This window comes from Sorex fumeus, unplaced genomic scaffold (genome assembly GCF_029834395.1).
Source record: "Sorex fumeus unplaced genomic scaffold, SorFum_2.1 ptg000036l, whole genome shotgun sequence".
NCBI lineage: Eukaryota > Metazoa > Chordata > Mammalia > Eulipotyphla > Soricidae > Sorex > Sorex fumeus.
Genome location: NW_026606093.1, coordinates 632142 through 648965, shown reverse-complemented (window position 1 = coordinate 648965; position 16824 = coordinate 632142).

Sequence of the window (16824 nt, the reverse complement as noted above, 5' to 3'; positions counted from 1 at the left end):
CAGAGACGCTCAGGAGACATGAGCCATGGCCGTGGTGGTGGCCTGTCCCCCAGTGGAGGTGGGGACAGTGGCACTCTGCAGTGCGGCTGGGGAGTGGGATCCGCTGTCTGGGCTCTGGGGTGGGAAGATTTGGGAGGATGTGCCACTTACTCGGGCTTGGCTGCATGTGACAGGAGGCTTCACCCCTGCAGTCGCTCCTGCCCAAGCCCGGAGTTGGCCCTCTAGTCCTGCCCGGCCTCCTGGTCACTCCTAGGCCTGGGCTCCCTTCAGTAGCTGTGGGTGGCCCTCTGATGAAAGCGCGCTGAGGGTCGTCAGAACAAAGTCTCTGAGGCCCGAGGGGATGTCGGCTGGGGAAGAATTTCTGTGGGGGCCACTTTCTGTGAAGAGACCTTAGGGAGCCAGGCCCTGGGCTGTGCTCCCTAGAGTTAGATTCTTCCTTCTGCTCCGTGGGCAGACGAGGCCTGTCGGGTGGAAGAGCCCCTAGAGCTCTGGGAGCAGAGTTGGGCGCAGGAGGTGGGCGGCACCTGCCTGCCTTCTGGGTCCGGGGCAGAGTCTTGAGCTGGGACTAGTCCTGTCCCTGAGAAGCGTCTCCTGCGTTGCTTGCCCACGGGCCCTGCTTATACCAGATTATGGAGTGTCTCTGTAGTCCCGATCCTTTATGCCCTCTCCACCAGAGTCCATGCCCCCGGAATGCTCAGGGACATTTCAGGAGCATGATTTCCCATCCTGGCATGGACCAGTCCCTCCCCACCCTGCCGTGTCCATCACAGGCTGCGCCTTTGTTGCCATCAGACTGGAGAGCGCTGGGCCTCTGCCATCTGGCCTGTTGGCCTCCCTGGATCCTTCCCGGGCGAGGGTCTCCACAGGCGCCGCTCCCCGGCCACTCGTTCTCGCCGAGGAGGGTCCCGGGGACTGAGCTCAGACCCAGCACCAGCTCCGCTCTCCTAGCTTTCTGCCCGCTGTCTCCGCAGGAAGTCCTCCAGCACTGATTCTCACGAGCCTGCCCCACGTTTGGGGGATTGGCAAAGTCCCGCTGTCTGTGAGAGGCCGGGCCATGAGCAGCTGTGGGCCGAGGGGCTCTGGCTCCCGGCAGCCAGCACCTGGAGAGCACACCGCCATGCGGGGAGAGCTTAGGGGTTGGGGCTCCTGCCTGGAGCTTGTTTCTAACTTATTGAACTGGCCCCTTGGATGTGAGCACAGTGTGGACGGGAGCTGGGAGTCCCTCTCCCGTGAAACAAGCCCTCATGGCACATGGGCACTCCCAAGTGGATGTGGACTGGGGGGTTGTGAGCTCTCCCCTTTCAGCATGAACGGGTGGCAGTGGGTCCAGGCATTAAAGTGCTTGCTTTGTATGTGGGTAGCTGCACATTTAACCCAAGATCAACCTTGGTGAGATCCCCTGCACCGCCTACAGCCTCTGAGCACTGCCGGGAGTGATTCCCAAACATAGAGCCAGGAATAGCCCCTGAGCACTACTAGGTGTGCCCTCTTTTCCCTCCCCCAACTAAATACAGAAAATGTGTGTGTGGTTGGGGAAGCACGGCCTGTCCCTGAGAAATATGCCCCATGTTTTAGCATATGTTTAGTGCACCTCAAGTGGCGCTCGGGACCAGGAAGGCCCCTGTGTCTGCCTTGCTCACTGGTGCAGGCCCGAGGGTTTGGTGTGTGGGCCTGGCGGGGCAGGGCTGCTCCTGGAGGCTAGGCCTGTGCTCTGCCACTTGATCAACACCCCCAGCCATGCATGTCTATTGATCTATTTGTATCTCTCCTTCAGGTGTTATGTACCTGGTTCCTTTCTGATAATCTTCGTCTTTTAAAATGAGGCAGTTAGAACATTGTGATTCTTTTAAGGCTAGGACCAAACCAACCACTTGTCTATTACATTTATCCTACGTTATTTGCTGTATTCCCATTCCCCACACACCATCACCACCACAACCACCAATTTTTATGCCCCCTTTGAATGCTTTTTAGCTTTGAGGTCCCACCAATCAGTGCTCAGGGCTCACTCCTAGCAGGGCTCAAGGGACCAGATGTTGTGCCAGGGTCCAAACCAGGGTCAGTTGCAAGTAAGGCAAGAGCTTTAACACTTTAACCCTTGAGTGATTTTATAATTCCATGTTTATCCTTCTGAGGTTTTTAACTACAAAGCTGTTGTGATTTTGTGATTTCGAGAAGATGTCTAAAAAACCTCTAACTTAGCCTGGTCAAAATTCAAGTGATCACTATATCACTTCATATATATGAGCTTACTTTTATTTACTTGGTATTACTGCTGTCATGCACTTACTTTAATGTGTTATAAACTCCATAGTAATTCTTATACAGTTTATTTGGTCGGTTATCTTTGTTATTCATGAGGAATTCCCACACAGTGCTCAGGAGCCCAAGGAGTACTCAATGGTACTTAGTGAACCAGGCCTGATGGTCCTAAGCTGGTTGAACCCAGTATGTAATGATGTGGTGCTCCTCCAGCTTGTCAAGAAAAGCCAGCACAGGTGGGACAGGTCAACTCCTCACGCCCCACAGAAAGCACATGGAACACAGACCATATTGACTGTTGCTTTCAAAATTGTGTGCTAGGGTCAGGAGATGGCTCAAAGGGTTGAAGCAGGCAAAGGATTTTTACCCACAGCACCTCATGATTGCCCGAGCACCCTCAGTGTGACCCGAGCAACGCCAGCTGTGTCTCTGCTCTGTCTTGCCTCTGCCTCCTCTATTCCGGCTCTGGGAGGAAATTAGCGCAGCGGTAGGGCATTTTCCTTGCGCGCCGCGAGCCTGGCTGAGTTGGGTTCGATTCCTCGCCCTGTCAGAGAGCCTGCCAAGCTACCGAGAGTATATGGATGGCACGGCAAAGCTTGGCAAGCCACCCGTGATGTATTCAATTTACCAAAAACACAGTCACCGCAAGTCTCCAAACGAAGACGTTACTGGAACCACACCAGCAAATCAATGAACAATGGGAGGACAGTGACAGTGAGAGTGATCCACACTGCCTAGTCTTGAGTTCATCTCAATCTCCAATGTAGCAGGCCTGCTTTTCATCTCGTTCTCCACAAAATCGAGTCGAATTATAAATCTGCCAAGTGTGCATTTGCTGTAACCTCTCCCCAGTCCTGCCGTTCATCTGCCTAGCCACTCTAACATAGTATTGTGTTTATTAATCTTGCCACACTACCGAGCGTCTTGAGTTCATCTAAATATCAACATCTACATATCTGGTGTTCACCTGCCTGTTCATTCAATCAAGCCGAAGTTTTCATCATCCCTGTCCACTCTACCCAGGCCTAGTGTGCATCGACCTCTGAATCAATCGAGACGATATGTTCCTCTCCCTGTCCACTGCACCCCGTCGTGGTGATGATCTGATGCCTCTAAAACTCTTCAGGGCTGGTATTCATCTGCATGTCCAACATACACAATCCTGGTGTTCACAGACTGGTCACTTTCCGCAGGTGCGGTCTTCACTGGCTATCCACTGTACCCTGGTCAGCTGTTCATTTCCCTGTCCACACAACCCAGACTTTGGAAATCATTGGAATCTCCGCTACATAATCTTCTGTTCATTTACTGCGAGTCTGGAATTCATCTGAATCTCCACTCTATGCAGGCCTTCGTTTCTCCACTGGTGACTCTACCGAGAGACTTGAAGTCATCTGAATCTCCACTATACAATCCTCCATGGTCTTCTTTTCATTTTCTTATCCACACTGCCGGGCTGGAGCGATAGCACAGCAGTAGGGTATTTGCTTTGCATGCCTCCAGCCTGGCTGAGCTGGGTTCAATTCCTCGCCCTCTCAGAGAGCCTGGCAAGCTACCAAGAGTATCTGCCCCACACGGCAAAGCCTGGCAAGCCACTTGTGACTTATTCAACATGCCAAAAACACAGTCAGCACAAGTCTCCAAATGAAGAGGTTACTAGAACCGTACCAGCAAATCAATGAACAGCAGGAGGACAGTGAGAGTGAGAGTGATACACACTGCCGAGTCTTGAGTTCATCTCAATCTCCAATATAGCAGGCCTGCTTTTCATCTAGTTCTCCACAAAATCGAGTCGAATTATAAATCTGCCAAGTGTCCATTTGCTATAAACTCTCCCCAGGCCTGCCGTTCAGCTGCCTATCCACTCTAACGTAGTATTGTGTTCATGAACCTAGCTACTCCAATGAGCATCTTGAATTCATCTAAATATCAACATCTACATATCTGGTGTTCATCTGCCTGTGCACTCAATCAACCCAAAGTTTTCATCGTCCTGTCCACTCTACCTGGGACTGGTGTGCATCGACCTCTGAATCAATCGAGACGATATGTTCCTCTCCCTGTCCACTGCGCCCCGTCGTGGTGATGATCTGATGCTTCTAAAACTCTTCAGGGCTGGTATTCATCTGCATGTCCAACCTACACAATCCTGGTGTTCAGCGGCCTGTTCACTTTCCGCAGGTGTGGTGTTCACTGGATATCCACTGTACCCTGGTCAGCTGTTCATTTCCCTGTCCACACAACCCAGACTTCTGAAATCATTGGAATCTCCACTACATAATCTTCCGTTCATTTACTGCGAGTCTGGAACTCATCTGAATCTCCACTCTATGCAGGCTTTCGTTTCTCCACTGCTGACTCTACCAAGAGAGTTGAAGTCATCTGAATCTCCACTCTACAATCCTCCATGGTCTTCTTTTCATTTTCCTATCCACACTGCCCGGCTGGCGCGATAGCACAGTGGCAGGGCGTTTGCCTCGTGCGCCGCCATCCTGGCCATGCAGAGTTCGATTTCTCGCCCTCTCAGAGAGCCCCGCAAGCTACAGCTGAATCTCGACCGTGAAAGCTTTGTAAGTGTATCTCACAGTGATTTAAAGAAAAAAAAGTAATGTCGAGTTCTTCAGCCATTCAGTCAGTTTAATCAATGGCTGTTAAATAGCAGTACTACATAAAAAAAAAAAAAAAACAATCTTGGCTGGAAAGATACTTTTTACATGAATATGAAAGAGGCAATTCATGACACCCCAGATTATGCACACATGCAAGAGAAGATGGAATTCTATAAATGTTGACATCATTTTCTCAACATGTGTATTTTGTAAGTTAACTGTCCCAAAGTCCTTAGAGTACTCACTGCCACTGTATATGGATATAGATTGTAGTGAGTGGATCATGAAATAACGGAAGTTCCCTATGTAAAATGATGACCGATTTTTCCACTTGTGAATCCATGAAACTTTCTGTGCCCACACCAGCACAAGGAGGCGTGGCCCACCTGTCCCCAGACATCATTTGGCTTGAGCAGCACTCAGTTCACGTTCCCAAACAAGTAATAATTTTCCAACCAGATGTATCAACGTCATTGGGAGTAGCCACAGTTTCCCAAGCATTGCCCAGAACACGAATGGGAGAAGTGTAGAGGGAAACTTTGGACAATGATTCCTGGAGGTGGGGTCAAACGGAAACATTCAGGCTGAAGGTATACGGAAATATTGCCAGCAGTTGTACTCACTAGAGGCTAAAGGCAGAGGCAAGTCAGAGGTCACCTATGAAGATGTGAATCAAATGGGGAAGGTCGGGAAACTACAAAAGGATTCAGGACACCAGAACTAAAATGAAATGGCCCCACTGCTGGGGTGGAAAACACCATATTCAAGAATGAGGGGCCGCTGGTTCATGTGTGAACAGAGAGATGGAAGAAAACCCTGCTTGAGTGTTTGACATAGCAATAACCTAGCTGATGGAGGTGACTAGCTGCAGAGCTCCCTAGTGAAATCTCAGCTACTAAGAAGTAGATAAACAGACTTCAGAATAATCCTACTTTTCCATAGTTAGGAAATGGATAATGATAGTTCATGACAGCAGGCAGAGTCATATTTTAATAATCACAAAAAATTAACCAGAAATTGTAATGACTGCTACGAAAGAATTGCAATTCATAAACCTAATTTCAGAACAGCAATTCTATCATCACATTAATTTCACCAGAACTCGTTGAATGACCATTACTGACAAATGTACTTTTAAGTACCATTAATTGAAAAGAATACTTCTATCTAATCAGCTCCACAGAAAACTGCTAGACATGGTGAAGAATCAAAGGGTGCAGCGTTTATTCTGCTCTGAAGCAACTGCTGTCTCAAAAACAATACAGGGGTGCTGAAGCAATAGTAGAGTGGGTAGGGTGTTTGCCTTGCATGTGGCCGACTTGGGTTCAATTCTCTGCATCCCATATGGTCTCCTGAGCACTTCCAGGAGTAGTTCCTGTGGCAAAGCCAGGAGTAACCCCTGTGCATCGCTGGGTGTTACCCGGAGAGCCCCCACCAAAAAAAAACCAATGTGGGAAATGCAGTCAGGTCAGAATCAAACATAATGTGAGACTCGGAGAGAGGAAGAGAGGAAACAGTGTACCCAGAGACTTGGCATGGGCCCTAGTCACCTGTGAAGATGATCCTGAGTGGGGCCTCCACCCTCAGCGCCCAGGACACCAGTTGTGCCACAGGTCCTACCTGATGGGCCGACTGGCAGTGCTGTCTCCAGGGGGCGCTGCTCCCCTTGAAACACAGCAGGGCCTGAATAGGCAAATGCTACAGGACGTCCCAGGTCCCTCTCTAAATGCCTTTTGTTGGAGAAAATAGTGCTTTCAGGACCAGTAGTTAGTGGTCAGGGGTCTATGTGTAGTTCTTTAGAAAACTGCCCCCTGTCACTTCCCCATTATGGACACATTGCCACCTTTGGAAACCACTGATCTGTTGTTGAGAAAACAATGTATGAGATAAACAAACCAGCTACTATTCCAGCTACTATTCCAGCAAGGTATTGGAACAAATGCAGACCCACAGACCAGTGCAATAGGGTTGAATCTCCTTACACACACTCTCAAATAGATGATCATCTAATCTTTGATAAGGGAGCAGGAAATGTGAAGTGGAGCAAGGAAAGCCTCTTTAACAAATGGTGCTGGCCTTTATGTTCATTGAAGCACTCTTCACAAGAGCCAGCATCTGGAGACAATCCAAGTGCCCAAGAATAGATGATTGGTTAAAGAAACTTTGGAACATCTACGCAATGGAATACTATGCAGCTGTTTGAAAAGATGAAAGCATGAACTTTTTATGTAAATGAATCAACCTGGAGAGTATCAGGCTAAGTGAAATGAGTCAGAAAGAGAGAAACAGACATAGAAGGACTGCACTCATTTGTGGACTATAAACTAACATAATGGGAGACTAACACCCAAGGATAGTAAAGATAAGGGCCAGGTGGATTGTTCCATGGCTTGGAAGCTGATCTCATGTTCTGGGGAAAAGGCAGGTGGGATGGAGAAAAGACCACTAAGTAAATGATGGTTGGAGGGATAGCTCAGGATGTGAGACGTGTGCTGAAAGTAGACTATGGACCAAACATAATAGCTGCTAAGTACCTATTTTGCAAACCATAACACCCAAAGGGGGAGAGAGAGAGAGAGAGAGAGAGAGAGAGAGAGAGAGAGAGAGAGAGAGAGAGAAAGAAGGAATGTGTCTGCCACAGAGGCAGGGGGTGGGAAGAGGTGGGGGTAGCAGAGGGACACTAGGAACATGAGTGGTGGAGCATGGGCACTTTGTTTTTTTGTTTTGTTTTTTTTTTAAATGTAGGAGTACTGCTATTTATTCAGCCACTGATTAGCTGATTGAATTGGGCATGCACTCCTCCTTACTTTTTTTTCATAGTTTTATTTATTTATTTATTTTTCGTCTTATATTTATTTATTGAATCACTGTGGGAGAAGTTACTAAGCTTTCAGGTTTAAGTCTCGGTCATACAATGATCAAGCACCTCTCCCTTCACCAGTACTCATTTTTCCCCACCCAACAATTAGAATTGCTGAAAAGGCATTGTGAAATACTTTGTTTTCTATAGCTGGTTATGAGAATCATACAATGATTTTGGATTTCTGCAAAGAGCCAGATAATTATGAGATTGGTTTCTGTGCATCTGGTGTTATGGCTGTGCCGGAGAGCCGCTCGTGGGGGGCAACTCAGGACCTTGGTAGGGCATGAAAGACGAGCTGGTACCAGCCCCCTTCCCATGAGACTGTAGTTGCCCCGTCACCGCCGGCTCATACCTGGCTTTCCTTTAAGCTCTGAGGTGGCGGCCACCTTGCTGCCGGGGAGAGGGGGGAAAGGCAGAAGGGAGCAACACCCTTTCCCTCCCGGGGAGGCATGGTGCCATAGTTTAACGCATGGTCCATTCACTTTTCTGCCACAAGCTACTGGGCTCTGGATTAAGTCCTTTTGCCTCTGGAGCCATGGCCGTGTATGCAGTCCAGATGCATTTCTGCCAAAAGTTGCTGAGTTTCGAGAGTTGTTTCTGAGTCTCTGGGATCATGGCCATTAATCAGCTTGGTCAGGAGCCAGAGAGGCCATTTGTAGGCGGCGACTCAAGGTCTGCTAGGATGGGGAGGAAAGGGCCAGTTCCACCCCCATCTGGTGAGGCCCCAAGTGTCTCATTACTGCAGGTCCAAACCTGACTGTCCAGTGGCCTCTGGAGGATGACGATCACCGGGCCGCCAAGGGAAACAGGCCAAGGCATGAAACCTATTCCCACCTGAAGTGGCCTGGCCCCAGTAACCTACTTCAGGAACAGGACGCATTTCTGCCAAAAGCCTTTGGGTTCCGAGATTTGTTTCTGAGTCTCTGGGGATCATGGTTGTTAAGCAGTTCAATTAGGAACCAGAGATGCGATGCTTCCAATTATATAGCTGAACCAGAAGTGGTTTGTGTGTGTGTCTCCCACATACCTAACTTTTGGCTGTTTACTTTCTTGGTAAACTTTTCCCCAAGTTTTTGTGGTCTGGCCAAAGGCACAGCAGCAATTTTGGGGTATCTGAAAGTCTGACCTGCTGGCGGCACCATACCCCCAGAGAATGGGCACTTTGGAGGCGTGGGTACTCAACGAACATTGTTTGATTGAAACATAATCACAAACACTTGTAAGTTTGTAACTTTATCTCATGGTGATTCTTTAAAATTAAAAAAATGGGTAAAAAAAGAAGAAGACAACGAAGAAAATGGACCGAAGAGATAGTACAGTGGGTGGGCACTTTCCTTGCATGCAGCCAAGCCAAGTTCAATCCCCAGCACCCCACAGTGTCTCTTGAGCCGACCAGGGCCAACCCCTGAATGAAATGGAGTAAACCCTGAGCGCCTAAGGCTGTGCCCCACCGCGAATGAATTAAAATAAATCTGCCCAACCCATTCAAGCCTGAAGAGCAAGACTTCCTTACAGCACTTCCAGGATCTGAATTTTTCTTAGACACAAGACAACACCATCAGAGCTACATGACCACAGAACAGGGAGATCTCTCTGCAAGCTGGACACTGCAAGTTCCCGGAGCAATGGCTGGGGTGAACACTTACCCACACCCTCACCTCCCCAACCCTCACACCCCACATCACCCCACCCACACAGAGCCTTTGGTGAGTAGTCCCTGAGCACTGCTGTATGAGGTCCCCAAACCAAAACAAATAAATAAATAGAACAAAGCAAAACAAAACTGAAAGACTGCAACAACTGACATTAGGGACTCCATGTTAGTAATGGCTCCACATTAAACAGGCTTAGCGAACAGGATGTCTGGGTTTATCTTTAACCGAGCTGAGACAATCACTGGCATAAGTCCTGGGAAGGCATGGAAAAGCAGAAGAATAAGCAACAGTCCAAAACAATAAAAGGCAAAGCACCCAGCAGCTGAGAAAGGAAGTCAGGTAACCTGAGTTGACAGGTCAGGGTTGCAAGAAAGGTAAAGCCAATCAGAAAAAAACTCGACCCTGGGGTCCTTGGAGGGAGCCAGTTCAAGGCAGGCAGGTGCGAACCTGAGAGAGGGCATAAAAGGGGACACTTACAGTGAGACAGGGTTGCCCTTTGATGCAGGGGACCCCGGTCGACCAGTCACATATGCTTGGCACAAATACAGAACAATTTTGTTCACAATTTTAACCCTTTTTTGTTCCTTGGATCATGGGCCCTAACAAAAACCAACCACAAAGTAAGCTCCAAGAGACAGGTGGAGGGAGTGGATGGTTCACAATGTTTTGCAAGCAGGAAGGGTTGCTCAGGGTTCTGGAATATCTGACGAAGCAGTTTCCTGGCTGACAGGGCAGACTTGGAGTACCAAGTCACAGAGTAAAGATAGGAGTATAGAAACAATTCTTTCGATGTTCTCCTAAATTCTGAAACCGGAAGAACAGAGGTTTTAGTTAAAGGATGGAGGTCCCCATGTTGTGATGTAGTGGCAGGATGTGTATGAGGCTGTGGAGAATCAAAGTCAAAGGAAGAGTCCAAATCCAGAGGAAGGAGGAGAGGAAGGGAAGGAGGAGGAAAGGAAGAGAAGGAGAGAGACAGGGGGCAGGTGGGATGGAGGGGAATGAAGGGGGATGGAAGGAATGGAGGGAAAGGATGGAGGAGAGAGAGAGGGAGGGAATGGAATCTTGTGACAGGAGGTGGCACGTAGTAAGTTGTGTAAACACAAAAGGACAACAGCCGTCTCTCTTTCCCGCTGCCGGTGTTCAGTAGTCTCAGGCCATTTCCCGACTCCAGGGAGGTCGATGGTGATGGGCAGGCGAAGGAAGGAAACGAGAGCCCGGCTGGTTGGTCTTAGTTGCAGTTTATTCCAATCCTCTCTACATTTACTCCCACCTCTCCTCTGCCTCCCCCAGCCCACATTTACAGTCTCATTATATCCCATAAAAGAAATTTATGTCGTGGAGCGCCCAGGTTCTCTCAGACCTGTGACCCCTGGGATCTTCAGCCTGTATTCCCCTTGCTCTCTCACGCCTGTGTTCCCCACGTTCTCTCAGGCCTGTGTTCTTCCTAGAGAGCCCCCAAATATCCTTTTATTGATCATGGTACCTCTAAAGGGCACAATGCAGTGACTTCATCAAAAGGAGTCACAGAAAGAACATTGAGGCAGCAAAACATACATTGTTTCTTTACATCTGCAGGCCAGTAATTTTGGCCTCCGGAAAGAAGATACAAAACCAAAACTGAAACCTTTCTTGGGCTACAAGCACTTGGATTTGCATCCCAAGATCAGGCCTGGCTAGCACCTGAGATCTACATGTCTAAGACTAGCCAGGTTTCTGCGAGAAAAGGAAAACTGCCTCTTACAATATGCTGAAATCATTTACTGAAGGCAATTTGAAAGGGAAGGACGCTCAGCCTCATCCAAACCTGTCAGGACACACGGGAAAGCTGCTTCTAGGACAGATTCTCATTGAGCAGATAGTACTCATTGCCCTGCAGAAGACCCTGACCAACCCTCTCACTCCTGTACCCTGCAGGTGTAATCCGGGACAGGACTGGGGCAGGAGGAGGGGGATTCCCCCACCAGGTGCAGGCATCCCGGCTGAGGTCGCCCTGACCAGAGGGCCAGGGGTTGGGTGAGCTCCCCTAGCAGGGTCCCAGTCAACTGATGGCTGCACAGGACTGGGGGCTGCAGGTACTGCCTGGGGGATGTGCTGCCCAGCTGCCTGGGGCCAGCTCCGCTCCTGTACCCGCACCCCACCTTCTGCCTAAGGTGGGCCCAGGAGGGGCTGTCTCGACACTGTCCACCTAGGACCAGTGGGGCTGTCAGTGTGCCGAGCACCCGCCCGGCTGCCACACTGTGAGGGACTGCAGGCAGCTGGACCCCTTCAGTCTCAGCCCGCAGCCCAAAAACCAGCTCACCCTGCAGGCCAGACAGGCAGGCTGGGTGTACAGGCATACGGATTCACATGCCTTGGCAGCGTTCCAATGAGAGCACACACGAGAACACGGACCTGCTGTCAGGTCGAGTGCTCAGGCACGATTCAACTAGGCTCTCTCACCCAGGCCCAGAAACCTGAGTGGGCCCCCACCTCCATCCTAGGTGGCCTCCTCCAGGCCCATTTCATCTATCACTGGCTGAGGATAGCAATTGTATCAGGAAACGCACTTCAGGGTGATAGATGAGGGAGCTGGGCAGGGGTCCCCACACTGCCTGGAGGTGATCCCAGCTTTGTTCTGGACTTGAACTGAGCTTCTTCCTCTGACGCCCACACAGCAGTGAAGCACCATGAGCTCCCCTGTTCATCCAGGTGTGCCCCACTGTGCCTGGCACCAGTGCTGACTCACTGCTGTAGGAGGAATCAGGGAGGGAAATCCCTGTGTGCCACAGGCATGCCACTAGCCATTCCAGGGAGCATGGTCTCTCCCTCCTTGAGGCCTGGAGATGGGACTAGCCAGGGGTAGGCCACCTTGCTTCAGGAATGGGAATTCCCAGGCCCTGACCCTGGCACCTCCTCTTGATATAGGCAGGTAGAGAGAAAAGGCCCCCTCCCAAGGCAATGGCAAAAGCCAGCCCTGCAGAAAACAGGAACTAAGGCCTAATAAGACCCTCACCTGGCTCCAGCAACAGACCCAGTGAAGTTCCTGCGGGAACAAAAGGCCAGGAAAGGAATTTCAAAGATGACCATCACCATTTCCAACCTCCCTGGTAACCTCCTTAGCAACGGACTTTGACCAAGGAGGAAGCCCCACGTGGGGGCAGGTTGGAGAAAGCCTAAAAAGGCCACCTTGAACAAAGGAGGGGCTCACATATGCTGGCTGAGCCCACATGGTGCTTCACCCACGTGGCCTACATCTCCCTTCTTGAGATGTGTACTTTCATGCTTTCGTGTCTAATGTGTGTAGGGGTTGTATCCACCCTTGGAGAAGCCTGTGTTCTCTCTTGAGTATGTTACTCTCTCTCACTCTCTCCCCTTAAAGATCCTCCATATAAAATCTGTTTATTTCACTGCTTGTCTACTCCTGAAATTCCTTTCTGTGAGTCGAGACAAGAACCCAGTAACGCTGGGTCCAAGATGGCAGAGGCGGTTGGGGAAAAAGTGACCATCTTTCTCCTCCCTGCTTCACATAGGTCACCCGTGGGACCCACCAACATCACTCGGAGACGTCTGAGGTTCAGAGGGTCCTAAATGTCCCCAGGCAGATAGGCCAGGGAGACAGGTCAAAGGGTGAGACACATACCTCACACACTCAAGACCTTGAGTTTGATCCCCAGCACCAAATGCCTACACACACACACACACACACACACACACACACACACACCCCAGCACCTCTAGGAGGGACATTAGTGAACCAACATCACCTTACAAAAAAAATACCAATTCTCTCACTGGGCACAGAAGAAAGAAGAGAAAGGAAGCTATCCTGACCAGAAAAGTCAGTCAGTTGATACTGACCAGGAAGTGAGAGTGATGAGCGAGGGGTTGTCTTAGGTTGAGAGTGTGTGCACCTGTGAGCTGCTTAGGTGGGGAGTGGATGGTACTTAGGGACTGGTAGACAGTGCTCAGGGGTCCTTTGTGGGGAGAGAACACAAACCATAGCCTGGGGCCAGAGATTTAGGTCCCTGCTGACACAGTTCTGTCCCCAGCCCCCACACCCCACATGCCATATAGTCCCCTGAGCCAACCAGAGTGATCTTGAACGCAGAGCCAACCGTAAACCCTGAGCTAGGCCAGCGGTGGCCCAAACACGGGCCCCTCAAAATAGGCAGGGCTGAGAGGTTGCTTTTCGTCCTCCAAGGATTCAGCTTCACGTGCAGAAGAGGGCCCTGAGGCTCAGGACACAGGCGAAGATCTCAAGGCTCCTCCATCAGCCTCTGCACCAGCCCAGTCCAGGCTCAGGATCCAGCCACTGGGGGCTGAGGTGGGAACAATGGCTCTGGCTATACCCCCAGCATCTCCACCTACAGCCACTGCTGGGAGCCCGGCCAGGTGTGCAGCAGGACCAGTGCTCCCTAGGCAACACAAGTGATGTGGGCTGAGCGATAAGAAATGAATCATTTATGTTTGCAGCTCCCACAGCCCCTCTCTGAGCCTCTGAGCCTCTGAGTCCTTTCCTTAGTTCCTCTGCTCTGTTCAGCCCCGTGTCTCAGCACCCATGTTTGTGGCAGCTCTGCCGGTCCCTGTGAGGCCAAAACACACCCTGAGTGCGGGGCACAGACAGACTTTCAGGGGAGGAAGAGATCGAGAAGCCTGCTTGGAAGAGGATAATGCTGGGAGTCCTGAAGACAGGTGGGTGGTCACAAGATCCGTGTCCTCCAGGAAGACTTGGACCACAATTTTCTTTTTTTAAATTAGAAGGAGTGGTCAGAGTCGTAACTCTAAGGTCAAGGCGATTGCCTTGCTCACAGCCAACCCATTCAATCCCTAGTACCCAGATGATCCCCTGAACCAGGAGTGATCCTGTAGTGAAAAGCCTGCAGGAAGCCCTGAACACAGCCAGGTGTGTCCTAAAAAGCAAAATGAATGAGATCCGAAGGCCAAAAGGATGGTAACTATTATTGAATCCTAAAATGAGATTGGCCTACATTCGTCATTATACCAGTATGGTGTAAAACCTAATGTGAGCGGCTGCAGAGATAGGATAGCAATTAGGATGCTTGCCTTACAAAGATTGAACCCTGGCTCCACCTATGAGCCCTTATGCCATGAATGTCCCTGAGCACAGAGCACGAATAGCCAGGTGCGCAGCGTGTGCCATCAGCAGCAGGGCCTCTCTGGGGGCGGCCCCTCGTCCAAATGATGGACAAGATGGTGCAGGTGTCCCGACAGCTCAAGGCAGCAGGTCAGACGGAGTCCGCACACTCGCCGGGCACCTGGGCCCAAACCGCACACGGCGCGGCCATAGCCACTCACCCCCATGCACACGGGCCTGCAGAAGGACAGCGGTGGGTGGTCCCTGCCTCTCCCGGAGGAGCCCACCCAGTCTCAGATTCGCTCCTCCCCCACGTGGGATCCGGACTCACACCCAAATAAATCCGGACTCCCCTAAGAGCAGTCCCTGCACGCACATCCCACCCGGCTGGCTCACAGCAGCCGTTCCCCTGGACTCATCCCCTCGGCCCGTGGGACTGGGCAGTGGGCTCTACCCTTCTCCATCAGCCCTGCAGCCCGCCTGCTGGAGCCAGAGCAGGGGCCTTTTAAAGGGGTCAAGTGGAGGCAGTGGCAGCTGGCGGGTGGGGCCTGGGGCGCGAGGCATTCTGGCTGCCCCATGGGGGCCGTGGCCGACCCTCCGGGCTGGGGAGGAGGTGGGGCAGCTATAGGCTGGCCGGTCGGGGGTCGGTATCCGGAGGACACCGGCCCCACCCTCCAGGCCCAAGGGCAGGACAGGAGCTCTCCAGGAGCCGCCCTGCCGCCAACCTCTGGCCTTGCACCCAAGCCTGACCGCTCCGCCCTGCCCCGCTGGCCCCTGAGCGCGCCCGAGGCCGTGCAAACCGCCCCCTGCCCGGACCCGCCTGCCATCGGGCACTGCTGGACATTGGCGAGTATGGGGGGAGGTAGAGGGGATGGGAGGCGGTGGCGGGCAGCCTGGGCGTCCACCCGGCCCATGCCAGGGGCCCATCCCCGGCATTTCAACCCAGCGATGGCCCCTGCTCCCGGGAGAGCCCGAGGGACACCCCCTCGCCACGAGTCTGGAGGGACACCGGGGCCTGCGGCTGGGGGAAGTTTCTGGGACTTGGAAGGGCAGGCGGGAGGCAGGTGCCTGGCTGGGGCCCCTGGGAGAGGCATGGGGCAGGAGGGGACTAAGAGCCATTCTGGCTCAGCTAGGGGGGCGCAGCTCCGCGGGGGGGTCTTCCAGAGCGGGGGTGCAGGGAGCGCGGATCTGGACTTTCAGAACTCTGCAGACCCCTGCGGCGTCTGGAAGGCGGCTGCCTAGCAGCACCGGGCAGGGGATTGGGAAGTTGGAGGTGGAGGGAGCTCATGCAGCTGCCACGATGGGGACCACCAGCCTTGCAGTGGTGACGCCCCGAAGCGCCTCGCCTGCACTGGTAATGCCCGTGGGCCTGGACTTGTCACATCCTGCTAGGTCTCCTCGCAAGGACAAGCCTGAAGACACTTATGTCCAGGGGAGTCTGCAGTGTACCCTCCCATCTGCAGCTGTGCGGGCTGTCCAATATCGTCCCGGGTGGTGAGATGTGGGACAAGAGTGGGCACTTTGAACTTCTTTCTCCTCTGCAGAGCCTCTGCCTGTGTTTGTTAAACCTTTTTTGTGTGCACAGGGTTCCCCAAAAGGAATCAAGGGAGATGCTTTGGGTGGGAACATCTGGTGCCTGGAGGGCCCTCTGCTGTGGAAGCAGGGACAGTCTTGCCTATGCGGGCCTGGCAGCTGCCACGCCTGAACCCAGGCACAGCAGGGCTTGCAGAACTTTTGGCAGCAAAAAAACTAAGTTGGAAGCTGGTACAGGGTGGCCATCTACCTTGCTTCAGTAGCCAAGGGAGGCAGAAAAAGTTGGGGTTGGCTGTGCCTTCCTTAAAAGTGCTGCCTTGCTACTGATAGCCTCAGGCAGTAAGGTTAAAGAATTTATTATTATTTTTTTAAGAGCACCGGTTTGAGAAGGACAGAGCCCAGGAAGACCAGGCTTCTAGAGTCAGAAGTGTGGCGGGAGAGGAAATAGAGCAGCCACCGTCCGAGGTGGGGGTAGCACCCTGTGCTCCTGGCTGGGACACAACTGTGCAGACAAATGTGAGGTCAGAGAAGGGTGATGTGGGCCTCATCTCACCTTTGTGCATTTCACACACAGATGACAGGTACACACACACACACACACACACACACACACACACACACACCACCTGCCACTCAACCTGCCTTCACCAAATTGCCCAGCTCCTGCCCCAGCAGATGGAGGCAGAAAGGGAGCTTCTGGGACCCACCTAGGTCTGGGGCTTCTGTTCAGGAAGCGGGAGCCTTGCCTCTCCCACGCTGCTGTTGAGAGGGCTCTTCCCTCCAGGGACAGAGCAGGCTGCCCAAGGCCAGCACTGAGCCCCATAGGAT